We start from the raw sequence: 15,818 nt of genomic DNA, 5'->3' as shown, positions 1-15,818 counted from the left end.
AGCTGCCACTGGTCCTTTCTGTGTGGTTTCAGGAAACCTAACGCCACTGTACCCCACAGCTGTGCTGTCGGCCAAGAAATTAAGCACACAGGCCAAGGAAAAAGATGATGCACAATCCAAAAAAATAGAGGCGTTGACCAAAGCGAAGGAGGCCCTGTTGGTAGAACAAACAATTTTTAATCTGTATTAACAGTGTTTTGAATGTGAGGGCTGTTGAAAAGCACTTTATTGTTATTGCTATATGTTGTTTCGTAGCACATTGGTTGCTGTGCTTGTTTTAATAAAATGTTTTATACACTTATACTTTGTACTCCTAATTCTGTCACTGTTTGATGTCACAAAGAAGGATGGATCCCAAAGTTGTCTACTACATTTGTTACATGTGATGAAAAAGTCTACAAATCTTTAGCAAACATTTATTTAGATTAAGGGACATAAGAACATCTGCAAATTATTTATAGATGTTTTATGAATGTCTAACAAATCATTTGTTTCAACATGAAAGGTCAAGTTAGCAATTGCTTCGTATCTGTATTTTTTAAAGCCAGATTGTTCACAAGAGGTGAGTAAAAGGTCCACAAATTATTCATTAAGATTAACGGACATTTGTAAATAATGAATAGCCTTCACTTTAGATTAAGGGACATAATAACATCTGCAAATGATTTATAGATTTTTATGAATAACAAATCATCTGTTAAACATGAATAAACAAATGGTGGCACATTAACAGATGTGTAAATAATGAATAGTCTTCATTTTAAGGGACATAATAACATCTGCAAATCATTTATAGATTTTTTTATGAATTCCTAACAAATCAAATTTTTTTAACACATCTACACTATTTCACCAACCGGCAGCAGCAAGGAAGGACCTGCAATATCACTCATTCATCTGCTCAGTGCTGTCAGTGTGTCCTGCATGGGGTGGGTCTCATTCGCCTTCATCAATGATAGCTTCGCTACCATCCTCCTCTCTCCCACCACCTGCACTGGGTTGAGTGCCTCCTGCACTGCTTAGGGCTCAAACCCACACCCTCGAGAGATTGAGTCTTGTGCTCTACCAACTGAGCTAACTGGGCGGTGTGTGTATATATATTTATACACTACAGGCCAAAAGTTTGGAAGCAAGATCAAATTTGTCCAAAAAAAAAAAATCATAGTTTCATTGGTGTACTTTGCAGCAAAATAAACATGATTATTATAAAAAAGAGTCACTTATGAGAATACATTTTTGCTATAATTATCAGGTATTTGGGTTTTTCTTGCCTAGATTTTGCTTTCTTCAAAGTAACCTCCTCTGGCTTTAACAACAGCATGGCATATACTATGCAAACCCAAGCTTTTTAAGGTATGTGTCAGGAATTGCTTTCCAAGGTTTCTTAAGTTCATCAGTGAGGGACTGCTGATTTGTGGGACACATTTTTCTGACTGATCAATCCAATTCGTCCCACACAAGCTCAGTTGGAGAGACATCTGGAGACTGAGGGGCCAAAGCATCTTTTGAAGGACACCTTCCTCTTCTTTTTTGTCTAGGTAACCCCGACAGAGCTTGGAAGAATGCTTAGGGTCATTATCTTGCTGCAAAACAAACTTTTGACCCACAAGTCTTAGTCTGGATGGAACTACATGATGCTGGAGGATGGAGTGGTGCTGTTCCTTCTTCATGATACCCTTTACTTCAAACAAATCTCCTACTCTATCACCTGCAAAACATCCCCATACTATGGCACCACCACCTCCATGCTTTTTGGAGGTGGGTGTTACGCATGGTGCTTTAAGTCGTTCACCAGTTTGTCTGCCGACATAGACTATGCGATTTGAACCAAATAGTTCAAACTTGCTTTCGTCAGTCCAGAGAACTTGTTTCCAGACATAGGTCCAATTTTCGTGTGCTTTTGCCAACTGATTTTGCACTGAAGTTGTGGCTCTTGCAAATCTTCTCAACTCTAAAACTAAGTCCTTCTTTTCTTTTGTTAACATTTATTGAACAATGTCCTGGTAACATCAATGCATACCTAAAGGTAAATTGAGGAAAATTGTGCATATCAATGAAAGCAAAGTCTGATCATGTGGTAAATACATCCCACAAGGCATTGTGAATAGAAACTATATTCAGACTTTCATTCCATATATTCAAACTTTCATTCCATATATTCAAGTTTCAGTTTATATATTCAAACTTTCATTCCATATATTCAGGATAGGGGGGGTCAAAAAGTATTAAGAGACTAACATATTGCTGATTCTTGAAAAAAGTAATGAATAATGCCTGTCTTGTCCTTCAAAGTATGTCACTTGCACTGAACAGCAGTATCCCGTGATCATCCAAGTCAGTTGCAAAATGGCATCTACTTAAAGTGTATTAACATTAGCCACTGTAAACTATTGGGTTATACCAGAACGGGTAAGGCTGTGGCAGTAAAACCCCCTAAGTGTATTCAACTGAACCAAAACATTCATGTGTAAGTTTATTGTCATTGTTGTGTCCTGGCAGCAAGCTCACATGTGACCACCAGGACATATTCTTCCTGCTCAGACAGTAAACATGCTGTGGAAACACATAGTTAATTTTGTACTAAACAGATTGCACCTCTGGACCCACTCATTTGCATTAAGTGAGGATTCTGGATTTTGACCTTAATTTTTTATGTGTATTCAGACTATAAAGTAGAAGTGGGGCTCAAGACATATCGGAGGACTGCAAGACAGAGTTGGATCCTTTGTTTTAAACCAGGGTTAAAATGCCTATAAATCCATGGTCACAATGTTCATTCTGATGAGATATTATCATTAAACTGTATAAACTGTCCCCTGATTAAAAAATAAAGATTTCTCTTAAGTGTCAGGACTGAACATGGACTGAACCCAAACGCACGACTCCAAGGCGAAACTTCAGAAAAACAAAGTCTTTATTAAACAAAGTGACAAAATAATAATCAACCGATTGGGGAAAAAGGCACAAAAAACTAAAGTCAAAACAAACAGAAAATCACTCTTTCGAGGAAACCAAAAATCACTCTTACGAGGAACAAAAGCAAAGGCAAGGCAACTAGTCAAAACAAGGAAGATCAAAAGGCAAAGGAAAAACAAAACAAAACCTGATGAGATATACGAGGACAAGATATGACGCTGGTTCTCTTGACGGAGGACAAGACAAACTGGCCCGGAACAAGGGGAGACGCAGACTATATATACACAACAGGTAAGGGGAAACAGGTGGAAACAATTAGGGCGGGGAAGACAATCACAACGGCGGGAAACCAGACAAAGGCAGGAAGTAAAATGAGACAAGACACACAAGGGCAATAATTTCAAAATAAAACAGGAAACCACAAGGCAACATAGACACGAGACAAAACATAAGGCATTATTTACGGACCATGACATACAGTAAGTGGGTGGCCATGCTGGTGGCTCAGAAAGTCTCTGCTGGTTGAAGGATAGACTTCTTCCTGATGGACTGTTTCTCAAAGTCATTGTAGTGGGTAGAGCACAAGTGCTATATAAAGAAAACACTGATGCCTGGACAGCTTTGCTCTTTGCAGTATGTTTCTTTGAAAAGAAATGATACAAATAGACCACACATGAATAAATAAGCATGATTTAAATAAACAAGGCTAAAAGCCCTTCTAGTGGCCAATACAGGCTGCCGTACTCATCATTTAATTTGAAAGATGGAATAAACAACATCCTGGCGGCTGTGCTATTTTAGAGCTTATCTAAACATGCTACAGGGAAGGATTACCATATGTGCGCTAAATTAATCTCATGTTGCAATCTGTCTATCTAGATTATTACATATAAAGTTGACATTTTCACAAGGGTGGTTTTTCTTTGCACTGGTCACTCACCATTAACATTACATCAACATCTTCTCAGGACAGCGTGGGTGTGCTCAGTCATAAGCAGGTGAAGAGTAATTGCCAACAAAGGTTTGTTTTGTTGTACCTGGGTCATTATAATTGTTGATAGATTTTGAAGTGAAGTGATTTCACTAATCCAATATAGCTACACCCAACATCTACATAAGGTATAATTAGCAAGAATACATATCAACTGCATGTGTGCACAGCCTTTAAATATAAATAAGAATGGCATGATAATAAATCCTTTATCATTCTATACAAAACTGTCTAGAATATAACATTGCTCTTTGTCATTTCTTTTACATGTGAAACACGCTGGTTTAATAAGTCACAATATAGGACCCTGGCACTGACAGGATCAACAACATGGCTGCCACCCAAACTGTCAGGCAAAGAGACAAATCTTCAGTGTGAGTGCTGGATCAGGCTTTTCAGATCACACTTAAAGTGCTTTTATTTGTTTTCCTGCACCATTTATGTATTTGTTGCTACATGTTCTCTGAGTGTTATGCTGCACGAGACGCTGTAGAGTTTCATGCTCTATGGGACATTGTCATTTCCATCAGAATAAAGACTGGTCCATACTGCACACCTGCTGAGAATCAAAACAGATGTCTCTCCATTTTGGCAGATACATTTAGGCTTATTGTACTCGTCCATGTCTGAATAATACACTATTTACCGCTGCATTATCATTATGTGGGCATGTAAGCAGAGGATGAAAAACAATGAGATAGTTAGGGGGGGAAAAACATTAACACAAATATGAAACAATGTGCAGGGAGAAAAAAAAACAGTGCCCTTCAACAGAAAAGCCCCTCTGGCCTGCAGGCAGTCCTAATTAGAAGGCAAAGCTTTTTGACGGTAAATTGATTTTTAATTGTTCAGTTCCTGCATTCATCCAGGTGGCCAAGTTCCCCCATTTAATCAGTCTGTCTCTCTCCCTCTCTTTAAGTGGAACATGTTTGGAGCTGCCTGCCACTGTTAGCAGCAGTTTCCTGAACAAGAGCAATTCATTCAACATTAGACAGAGAGGATGGAAGGAGATGAGGGGGAGAAAAAAAAAAACATTGGAAACTGACAAACACAAGAGTTGTGCCATAATTGTCAGTAATGCTTTTCTACTTTAGTCATTTTGGATGTGGTACAGGGCAAACAGTCACAGTGAATGTTTTCCATTTGCTTTGATTTTTTTCCCTTTCTGTCTTAGTGAGAAGCCACTCAGGCCTGTGCAGGCTAATGGCCATGACAGTGTGTAAAAGCAGTTTGACAGCAGTGATCTACGTAAGCCATTGTTGAAGGAGGCATGGGGATTGGTTGATCTGATTATTATGCTGCTGGTGGCTTTGCATAGATCCTGATACTGTGCCAGTTATCTTGTGAGTGGAGAACATGGAGAGTCTGTTTTAGCAGTGTTACACCAATACGTCCATTTCTTTAATTAAGAATCAGCTGTGGCCCAGTCCACAGCTTACATGATGAGGTTCCTCTGTCATATTGACAGGTAGCCAATATGTTTATTATTGTTATGTATATTACAGATTCAACCATTTTGTCATTGTGCTGTGGTAGAATATTACTACAGAAACCTATAAAGAAACCTGCTTCACCCTAGTAGCGGTCCAGTCAATATAAACAATATTTAGTACTTCTCAGATGAAAAATATGAAAGAAATACCAGTTAAAACCAAACTTATTTCAGTAAATATAGCTTATTTTCAGAAAAAAAAAGATATTTAAAATAAGTAATTTATTTTGTAATTTATTAATATACCCAACATTTTTTTTGAAAATCTGGCCAATAGTGTTTGAAATATCCTTCTGTAAGCTGGCTTTGATAAAATGAAAAATCCAGACTTGTGTTATCTATCCAAGTAACAGCTAGGTGAAAGGACAATCAAACACAGTATAAATGAATGAACAAGAGAAAAACAACCATGTATCAAACATGTATTAGATTCAGTGTAAAAATGAAAACAAAATTATAACATGTAAAAACTGTCAACAGACAACAGATCATCTCCCTCTCTGTGCTGTAGGGCAGTAGATACCAGGCTGCACCTTGCACCACAAACACGCCCTTACTCTTTACACTCCCATGTTAAAGCCAGAGAACTGGCTACCATGATATTTGATTTCTACACCTGCTCAGATGGAGCGCACAGCATCACAATGAACCACAACAAAACCCAGAACATCCATACAGCACCAAATGCTCGTCATCATCACCATCAAAGACAGGACAACTAGATGTCTCTCTTCAGGTCTAAGACTCGGAAAGCTTCAACTACACACTCTCCTCCTACCCATCCACGCCCTCCTCCTCCTCTGTTTTCCCTGCTTTCACTGTGAAAGAAAAAGCAGCCAAAATGAGGCTTGGAGGAGGTGAAGCTTTATTTAAAAAAAAATCAATCAGACAGACTGAACTGGTATGAAATGGCAGGGAGATAATGCGATGATGTGGCGTGGTGACCTTTAAACACGGCCTACTGCTACATCCCAACCAGTGAAAAACCCTGACCTTTGTAGAACCATTACAGAAGCCTCTAATCTGAAAGGTGGGGGACGGGGAAACACACACACACACACACACACACACACACACACACACACACACACACACACACACACACACGTAAGCTACACACACACACAAACCACATGCAAGCATGTATTGCAGCTTCTTTATGCATATGTACCTCTAAAGACACACATATGCACTGACACACACACGTGTAAGCACACATACACAGCATGCAACCACGTAGCTGAAATTGCGCACACACCTGCATGCATGAAAACAATTAACACAGACACACAAAGTTAGAAACATGCAGTAAGACTGAAACGTGCATTCAAACATACTAATGCACACACTCACTCAGCAGCCTTCCTGTTGGCTGCAAAGGCCAGATGTGATAATGGTTTCCTGTATGTTAATGCTGCTGGCTGGAGCGCCTCTTTCTGCTCCTCGGTATTCTGCTCAGGCAGCGCTTGCATCGTTTTGAATTGCAAAATGCCAAAAGTGGAACGACACATTGTTTGTAATGCCACTGGCAGTGTGCATTTAGAGAAAATACAGAAAAAATATCCTGTGGAGCGTTTGAATAGATAATTATGTGTGGCGCTGTGTGTATGCATACGTCTGTATGTACATGCACTAACTGCAGACTGAACAATCTGACTCAGGCAAGTGGAAGACAAGCAGTAATTGTTACTGTAGAGGAGAGAATGGATCAATAAGTATAGATTATCTTCTGTCCATTAGGAATAATTGGTGATGTTTGAGCGAGTGACGTGATGACAAATCAACACAAGTGAGCTGGGAGTAAAACATCATCGATTTCAAAGAAAATGCACAATTTGACAGTCAGTTTAGTTTATGTGTCACAACTTGATCATCCATAGCTTTGCTTTATTTGGATCAATCAATATGAGTGGAGACTCACTGTTGCTCCCCCCCCCCCCCCCCCCATGAATCAAATGACTCAGAGAAAAGGTTCTCTAACATGTAAAAGATTTCTATTTTCATCTTTGAAATTATTTGAAATTATAATGTTAACAGCCTAAACAGCAATTCTAAAAGTTCTTATAAATTGATATTTCACAGCAGCTTATCAAAGTACTGTCCCCACCAATCTGACAAATAAAAACTGATTAGATAACGTGTAAGACCAAGACCATGTCATAATGCCAATGAACAACATGCACCAACAGCATGTCGTCATATCCATATCCACAAGTAGTTGTAATGCTAAATTAAGTTTATAATAGCCAGAATGCTTTATATATGATATAAATAAAGTATGGCATACTCTCATAGCCATTTATGTGTTGGCTTTCGTTGACTTCTGTAGCTGATTAGGTGAAATATCTGTTACAGAAATGATTAATTGGTTTTGCTTTTTTGTTTTCTGAATTGCCCTTTATAAGCATTTGCATGCAAGAGCAGGGGATGGGTTCAGAGCTCTTGGTGTGTAACTGAATATAGTAATGTTTGCACTGTTATTATTTTAGTATTTATTTTGTTCTTTCCATTGTAATCTAGATTTTTTTAAGTTATGGGATGGGAGGTGAAGACACAGTTGGTTTAGAAAATGTGTCCATTGTGGAAATATGTTTGGGTTAAATGTTTATTTATAACAATGCCATATCATTCACCTGCACCCTCAGTGTGGATGTTGAAAGATGTAGAAAAAGTAATAAAAATTGGATTTAAAAAGATGCTTTTCAAGAGACTTAGTTTTCTGGAGGCCATAAAAGGAAAAGTGAAGAATTTCTGGCTTCTTCAACCAAGAAAAGCAATTTTTTCCCCCAAAATACGTAAGAATTGTTCTTTCAGGATCTATGTTTTCTGTAAAGTGAAGGAACAGTGAATATATGAGGCAGCAGCAGCTGTGGTGAAGAACAGAGAGAGGGAAGTGCAGCCTGTGATCATTGGCCAGGATGTCTATCAGGGACAGACTGAAGCGTGATATACAATATGCCTTGTGCAACAGTGACATCTTTTGGTTTCTCCTCTGCTGTTGGAGCTGAGGCTGTCAGTCAGTGCAGCCTGCAGGCCAGCCAGACTACAGTAAATAAAGATTATGGTCACATTATGCAAATGACTATTCCATCTGTACATAGCTCCCTCGTGTTAGCCTGCACTCTCTCTTTGTGTTCTGACAGTTATTTGAGTCCTCAAGGCGACAGAGAGTTTGACTGCGCAGCCATGTGTTGACAAGGCAGAAGGTGATAGGAAGTCTTGCTCTGACAAATACAGAGGAATATATTATATTGTTTCAGGTGCAGTGTGTTGGCTGAGCATGAAATGAGCTTTCAGAGGTGAGCTCAGACAGCAAGCAAATAAAAGCCTGGACCTGGAAATGTTCACAGGTTGAGAAATTATCAAGCTTTTCAATGCTTTTCTGTATCAGCCACGCCCCCATGCTCAAAGCCAGGATTTTAAAGGAACGGCCTTCCCATATCACTGTGGAGGAACTAGACTGGCCTGCACAGAGCCCTGACTTCATGCCCATCCCACACCATTGGAATGAACTGGAATACTGACTGAAAGCCATGACTTAGCATCCAACATTAGTGTTGGACATCACTAAGGTTGCTTTTCCACCTTTTAGTTCATCAGTATTCATTCCTTGTCAGCACTACATGGATCCATATTGTGGAAACAGATTCATTTAATGCAAGTCATGCTGCACTTTTGATACTTCTCTGGTATCATGAAAAATTCATGAAGAAATAACTGATTATGAGTGTTCCACTGGCCTACTCATCTGGACTGTAAGTGGACTTCATGAATAATGATGACCAGGTAGGTGTACAGTATTATTTCTAGAGAGATAGTCATCGAGTGCTCGCTATGGTTCACTCCTTTTTTAATGAGGAACTGTTACAATACATAACACAACTGTGATTTAACTCCTCCTCACTTTCTGATGTATCAAGGAAAATCCTGCACATGTATTGATGAGTAAACATGTTACCATGGTTACCTAATGATCTTTCACAAATAAATATACCTCTCATAGAGATAACTACTTTGACAGTCTCAATAGTAAGCAAATTGATCTAATGGTACAATTCCATTATAATCACATATCTATCATACTATACTATCTTAAGAGATGTGGTTGCTCTACTTTGCTTTTACTTTGCTTGACTGCTTTCAGTCCAGCCATGAAATGAACCAAACAGGTTAGGCATGAACGCTCCCTAATGTTCTTGTGGCTAAATGGGAGAAGATCCCTGCACCCAGGTTCAACATCTGGTGGAAAGACTGAAACCAAAGGAATGGTGGCAGATTAATGCTCATGGTTTTGGAATCACATGTTCAGCTAGTTTCCGTGTCCAGAGAGGCCCCTGCCTTCGACCACTACCCAATTCACAATGCACCGGCCCCCTACAGCTCCTCCTGCGGGTGGTGGGTCCATGGGAGGATGGCCCCATGTCGCTCCTTCAGGCTCTGCCAAACCAGGCCCCATAGGGAGAGGTCCGGCGACATAACTGGCCTTGCTCCATTTCTAATCACAGGGGCTTCTGAACTGCTCTTAGTCTGGCCCGTCCTCTTGGACCTGTTTGCCTTGGGCGACCTTACCAGGGCATTTAGCCCCGACAAAATAGCTCCTAGAATCATTTGGGTTCAAAAACCCTCTACCACGATAAGGTAGTGGTTCAAAGAGGCTCTCTGGGGAGGTGTTCTGGGCATGTCCCACCGGGAAGAGGCCCGGGGGAAGACCTACAACATGCTGGGGGTACTACACTGTAAAAATGGATTTGTTGGCTCAACTTAAAAAAAACAGTAACCTGGCTGCCTTAAATTTTTAAGTTAGGTCAACTAAAAATGTCTAGTTCTTTACACTTTCATGTAAGTTGCTATGACTTACAATAATAAGTTTAAATGACTAATAGGCTATGAAAGTTACAAACAGTTAGATCAACTTGATATTTTAAGCTTAGTCAATATAATTTTTTGTACTACTAACAAGGACATTTAAGTTGTTTGAACTAAATGCCTAGTTGAAATGACATTACATTACATGTCCAACAAACAAACATGTATTTCTACATTTGTTTCTCAAACAAGGAAACATCAGTTGTTCCAACTAAACCCATTAGTTGAATCAACATAAAATTTCAAGGCAGCCAGGTAACTTTTTCAGTGGAAGTCGACCTCACTAACAATTTTAGGTTTGATGAATACTTTTAAATTGAATTATTTGTCAGGCCAACTAAATCACTTATTTTCTAAAAAGACTGAGTGGACTGAAAGGAAATTACTTTTTTTCCCCAAATAATATTTATTTGGTCACAAAGCTATAAATCCATAAAACCACATGAATTCATAACACCGAATGAATTCATAACACCAAATACATGTAATCACCAGCATAACAGTTATAAAGTTCGAGGTGCTTTTAACAGTTGCACTTGAAAAATTGTGAACATTTTAAGGGGTCCCACCTGTCTTTATCCATAGGAAAACAACTACAGATGGACTACTTGAAAAGATCTCATCAAACTATGCTTTGTAGAAGCTTGTTTTTGAGTGCAAGAACTTTGGATGAACATGCTGCACTGCCAACATCCATGAGTACCTTCTGCATCACCTCAAAGGTATATTTCAGTCCCTTTGGGTAGTCAATGTTGAGACTATACAAGAGGCCAATTAGCACAGCAAAGGCGTGTGGTACAGTTTTTAGCTGATGAATGACAATCTTGTCCTCCTGTATCACAGCAACATCTAGAATGTCTGTGAGAATACACACTGGACTTGAATGCACACAATTTAAAGGGACACTTAAGAGTTTCCCTATTTTTCAAATGACATCTCAAATGAGTAAAATATTGTTTAAGGCTACAAGGCTCAGAAAAATCACATAAATCACACTGTAATCGAGAAGTCAGTCCTTCAGATTTACAAGAATGAAACCCATGCCTCAACAAATGATTCTTTAAAGCAACTTGTGTTTTAAAAGAACAAAGTCATTATAAATACATGGCAAGGGGCATGATCTGCTGTAATGTGAGTGCTTTACTTTGTAATGTTTTATAATGCTACGCTGGTTTGGTGTGGAAAATTTACAATACTTGCAGATCCAAGTCATCTGGGGCACAGATCCTCCAAGCCAGTCCTCCAGACCTGTAAAAGGAACATGTTCAGAAATATGTCCAAAAATAAATAAATGAAAAATCAATCACGATTCTCTTTTTTTCAGCTTACACTCTTACAGGACTCATATTTCATTTTGCCAAAAATTGGACATTTTATGAAGCAGCAACATGTCAGAAAAGCTAATTCACCAGCCAACAATGACTCATGATACAGCAGTCAGACTCACTGTTGAACTGCTCCACACTGCCACACCTCATTTGCTGATAACTAATATGCTTTTATTTATTTATAGTGCTGAGACCCCAGTAGCCCTCTGAATCTCATGTTCTCATGCTCTATGATGTGAACATCTGTCTATCCAAATACTGAACCCAGAGGCAGCGCTGCGCTTTTGTCCAGTAGTACACACCTGTAGCTTCATTTTTCATTCAAACAGTGTGGCTGCCACAGCTGTTAAATTTCATCAATGAGACCAACATTTATCTTCCAAGAAGAATTTAACTAGCCAGCCGTTAACCTCTAAAAATCTGTGGGTAAGTTAATCGGCTTGCTTTCTACCCCGGGGTGACGACAGAGCCCGGCTGACACTCAGAGGCGAGCAGCTGGGCTGGTAGTAGCTGAGCACCCTGGCGGCCGCCGATCGGCTGGTCCCACAGGTGGCTCTTCACTTCTCCGAAAACTTTATTGGGGATCTAAACGGAACCTTTCTCGCATGAAAAACATGTTAGAACTTAATAAAGTGACATATCAACAACTAGCGAGAATTAGCCTACAACAGCTTATAGCTTACCTCACTGCTATCGCTATCGGTTCGAGCGACATGAAATCTGGGGAAACTACAGACCTGCCAACATGTACGCATTTCTCGTACTCAGCACCCATTTTGACCCTTAAGTACGATTCACTGCTCTCCAGTACGCATTTTGTTGCATCTTCGCCGGTTTCAGTTTGTTTGCATTCTATGAAGTTGTTTCTGCCGCTGAGCCACAACAATCTGTTATAAGAGTGGCATGTCTCCTTTAAGAAACTCGGCAGTGAGTGTGTGCGTACGTGTGAGGGAGGGAGAGAGAAAGAGAGAGCGTGCATAAGTGTGTCAAATGTAGCTACAGAACGGAGTTAAACAATAAAGCTGCTGCCCTGCCATGGAAGAACAAGTGCTCTGGGTCTTCACTGAACTTCTGCTGTGTGACGGGTGACGCATGGGTAAAGTAAGATTTTATTGTGTGTCTTTTAACTCCCAGTGTGTTTTTAATTTATATTCTTTGATTTTAGTGTGTGGTGTGTTTTATTGCATGTATTGCACACTGGGAGTATATTGTGCTTTTATTCTGAAAAGCCCATGCGGATGTCACTCCTCACGGTGTAATCACCTGCACCTGTGGAGCTTAAGATTGGCGAGCACTGATAAGTTTGGAGAGGAAACCGGAAGAGAGGACGCGGAGAGCACAGACGAGGCGGAGGAGACACAGGGGACAGGCTGCAGGACCACGCCGGAGCTGCCGTTGACGGAGAAACCAGGGACGGATTGTTTGCAGGCTCCATGAAGAAGCGGGCAGAGTGTTACTCTGCCCAGCGGTGTGAGTAGTGATCTGCGGCGAAGCGTAACCGATACCTGTATGTGTTTAAAAGTGCAGTGACTGCTGTCCCGCTTTCCTGTTGGTTCGAGGTCGGCGTTCCGAGGAAGACAAGGGCGCGGTGCAGCGGCGTGGTGGGACCGTGGTGCCGAACGGGTCGACGCTTCTGCGGCCACCGACCCTTTTCCGCCAGCGCCCGAGTGTGTGCGACAAACCCGGCCTCCACAGATAAGACCCTGGATTGGTCCATTGGACTCTCCCATCATTCAGTTTTAGCCTCTCTCCTTTTAAGATACCTTTTTACCAACCCCGGTCTTATAGTCTTTTTAGTTTTTATCTGTGTTCTTATATTTTTTTCTTATTTTATGAATAAACACCCGTGTTCCTGTTAAGATCTGTGGTTCTCTTGGTTTTAGCAACTGCTCTCTCGCCTGATTTTTAAACTACATGCATTTTTAATACACTTTTATTAAATACAGAAGGACACTTAACATAACCCATCCACACGGGGGTTAAACACAAGCATCATCGTTCGTCCCTGCAGTTGTACACGGCTCCTCTGTGCTTTCAGACTACAATCGGGAAGCTGATCGGTTAACGCTATAAGCAGAGTGAAAAGGCGAACTAGAGCGCTGTATTTGAAACCACTCGCCCACCTGCCCCTCCTAGCCAAATGCTTTGCACATTTATTTAATGTTACTGTATACTGTCGTGTTCACAGCTGCCAGGAATACTGTAGTATGCAGTAACGATAGAGTAAACCATATCGAACAGTCGACTGTATTTGAATCCGCATAATACCGGAATCGCACATGCAAATAAAAGCAGGTCCAAGGAGGTGTGCGCTGTGAATTTGCAGAAAAACATAGCTAAGGAAAACAAAGCTAAATCTGAACGGTCCTAATGCATGCACACACAATTTAACCAAAGCCGTGGCCAAAAACAACTAGACGGCCCGCTTTTATCTTAGATAGGCAGGGAAATTCTGATATCAAAATGTCGTTGCTGAATTCTGACAGTTTGCTAGCTAAAAAGGGTAATATTTTGTAGATTTAAAGGCTCTTTGTAATACATATCTTAAGAAACCTGACATGGAAACCATTTAAACACCGAAAGAATGGCACTGACTGAACCTTATAACCAGTGGCAGCTGGTGATAAAAATTTTGGGTGGGGCGCAGGTGACTAGGGTGGGTCAACAAAGGTAAAACAATATAAGGTACCTCACATGTAAAATAACACACACACAAATTAGTGCTAGTATATACTTCATCCCTTACTACTATGGCGCAGTGGTAAGAACATATTCTTACAAGAACAGTGCGGTGAACAGTTGTGTGATAACCAGTACAGCACAACAAAACTACTTATACAAAAACTTTGCCCGCCTTTCTTTCAAATTGGCAAATTTCTCTATGACTCTCTGGTTGAAGTCGGTCATTTCAGTAACCAGCTTTTTTTCCATGGAGAGGGTGGCCAAGGCATTCAGTCTCTCTTGGGTCATTGTGTTCCTCAGAAAATGTTCAGAAGCAAGGTTGACCTTGCTTCTGAAGAGTGCAGACGCTTTTCTGCTTGCTCCCGCTCCTGCCTGCTTTCTTACTTCTTTTACTTCTTTTTTTTTTCACAATACAATTTTTATGACATTCCTTTAACTGCACTCAAGTTTTTAACTACTGGATACCTGATTTTAACTACTGGATACCTGGATTTAACCTCTCAACAACCGAACGGACCAGCTACAACTTAGTTTTGTCTATTCCTCAGCCGGGTTGAGAAATGTCTGGCGTACACAACACAACAAACTCACTTTGCCGAAACTGCTGGAAATATCTTAAGGAAACCACTGAGCTCCAGGCAAAGATCTTTGCTCTGGAAGCTGAAAAGGGACTTCATGAGACTCTCCCGATCACACCTGGTGGTAAGAAGGCTAAATCTTTGTCCACAAAAAGCAGTGTTATTTATGATACTTCTGCCTCCGATAGGCTAAACTTGGATGACACTGTGTCCTTTCCAAAACTTGTGAAAGCAGGACCTGAACAGACTGATCCCGTCTGGCATACACTCGGTGCCAAGCCAAAACGACACAGAAAGAGAAAAGTAAATGCTGATCACACTGGAGTATATGCTGCATCATCGGGCATACAGCTCAGAAACAAATACCAACCACTGTCTGAGCTAAATGGAAATGAACCAGTAAACACTGCTGTAATTAAGAAATGTGAAATAAAGAATAAAAAATCTCCAGAGAGAGATATAAACGAAGGGAAGAAGAGATATCGGGCATACAGAGACAATGAATCTATGCCAAAAGTGAAGGACAGAGATATCTTGCTGCTTGGAGACAGCGCTATCAGTGACGTAAGGAATGAAAGAATCCACACATGCAGTTATCCCAGTGCCATGGTCACTGATATCGCTGGACTTCTCCCCCAGGTCATATCAAACCATCCAGGAGTCAAACATATCATTCTGCATGTGGGTGCAGTTGATACAAAGAGGGGCGAATCAGAAGTTCTAAAAAAAGACTTCTCTGCGCTCTTAGAGATGGTCATTAAATCAGATGTTCAATTTTTCATCAGCGGGCCGCTCCCAAACATTGATAGAAGAATAAATAAATTCAGCCGCCTGCTTGCACTGAATACATGGTTGGCCAAAGCCTGTGAAACAAAAGGAATGAACTTTATTGACAACTTCAACCTGTTTTGGGAACGTGATGACCTCTTCAAAGGAAAGGGCCCTCATCTGAATAGACGTGGACT

Source organism: Toxotes jaculatrix, chromosome 20 (assembly GCF_017976425.1).
Source record: "Toxotes jaculatrix isolate fToxJac2 chromosome 20, fToxJac2.pri, whole genome shotgun sequence".
Taxonomy (NCBI): domain Eukaryota; kingdom Metazoa; phylum Chordata; class Actinopteri; family Toxotidae; genus Toxotes; species Toxotes jaculatrix.
The sequence above is the reverse complement of the archived record's forward strand: the minus strand, read 5'-3'. Positions refer to the sequence as shown.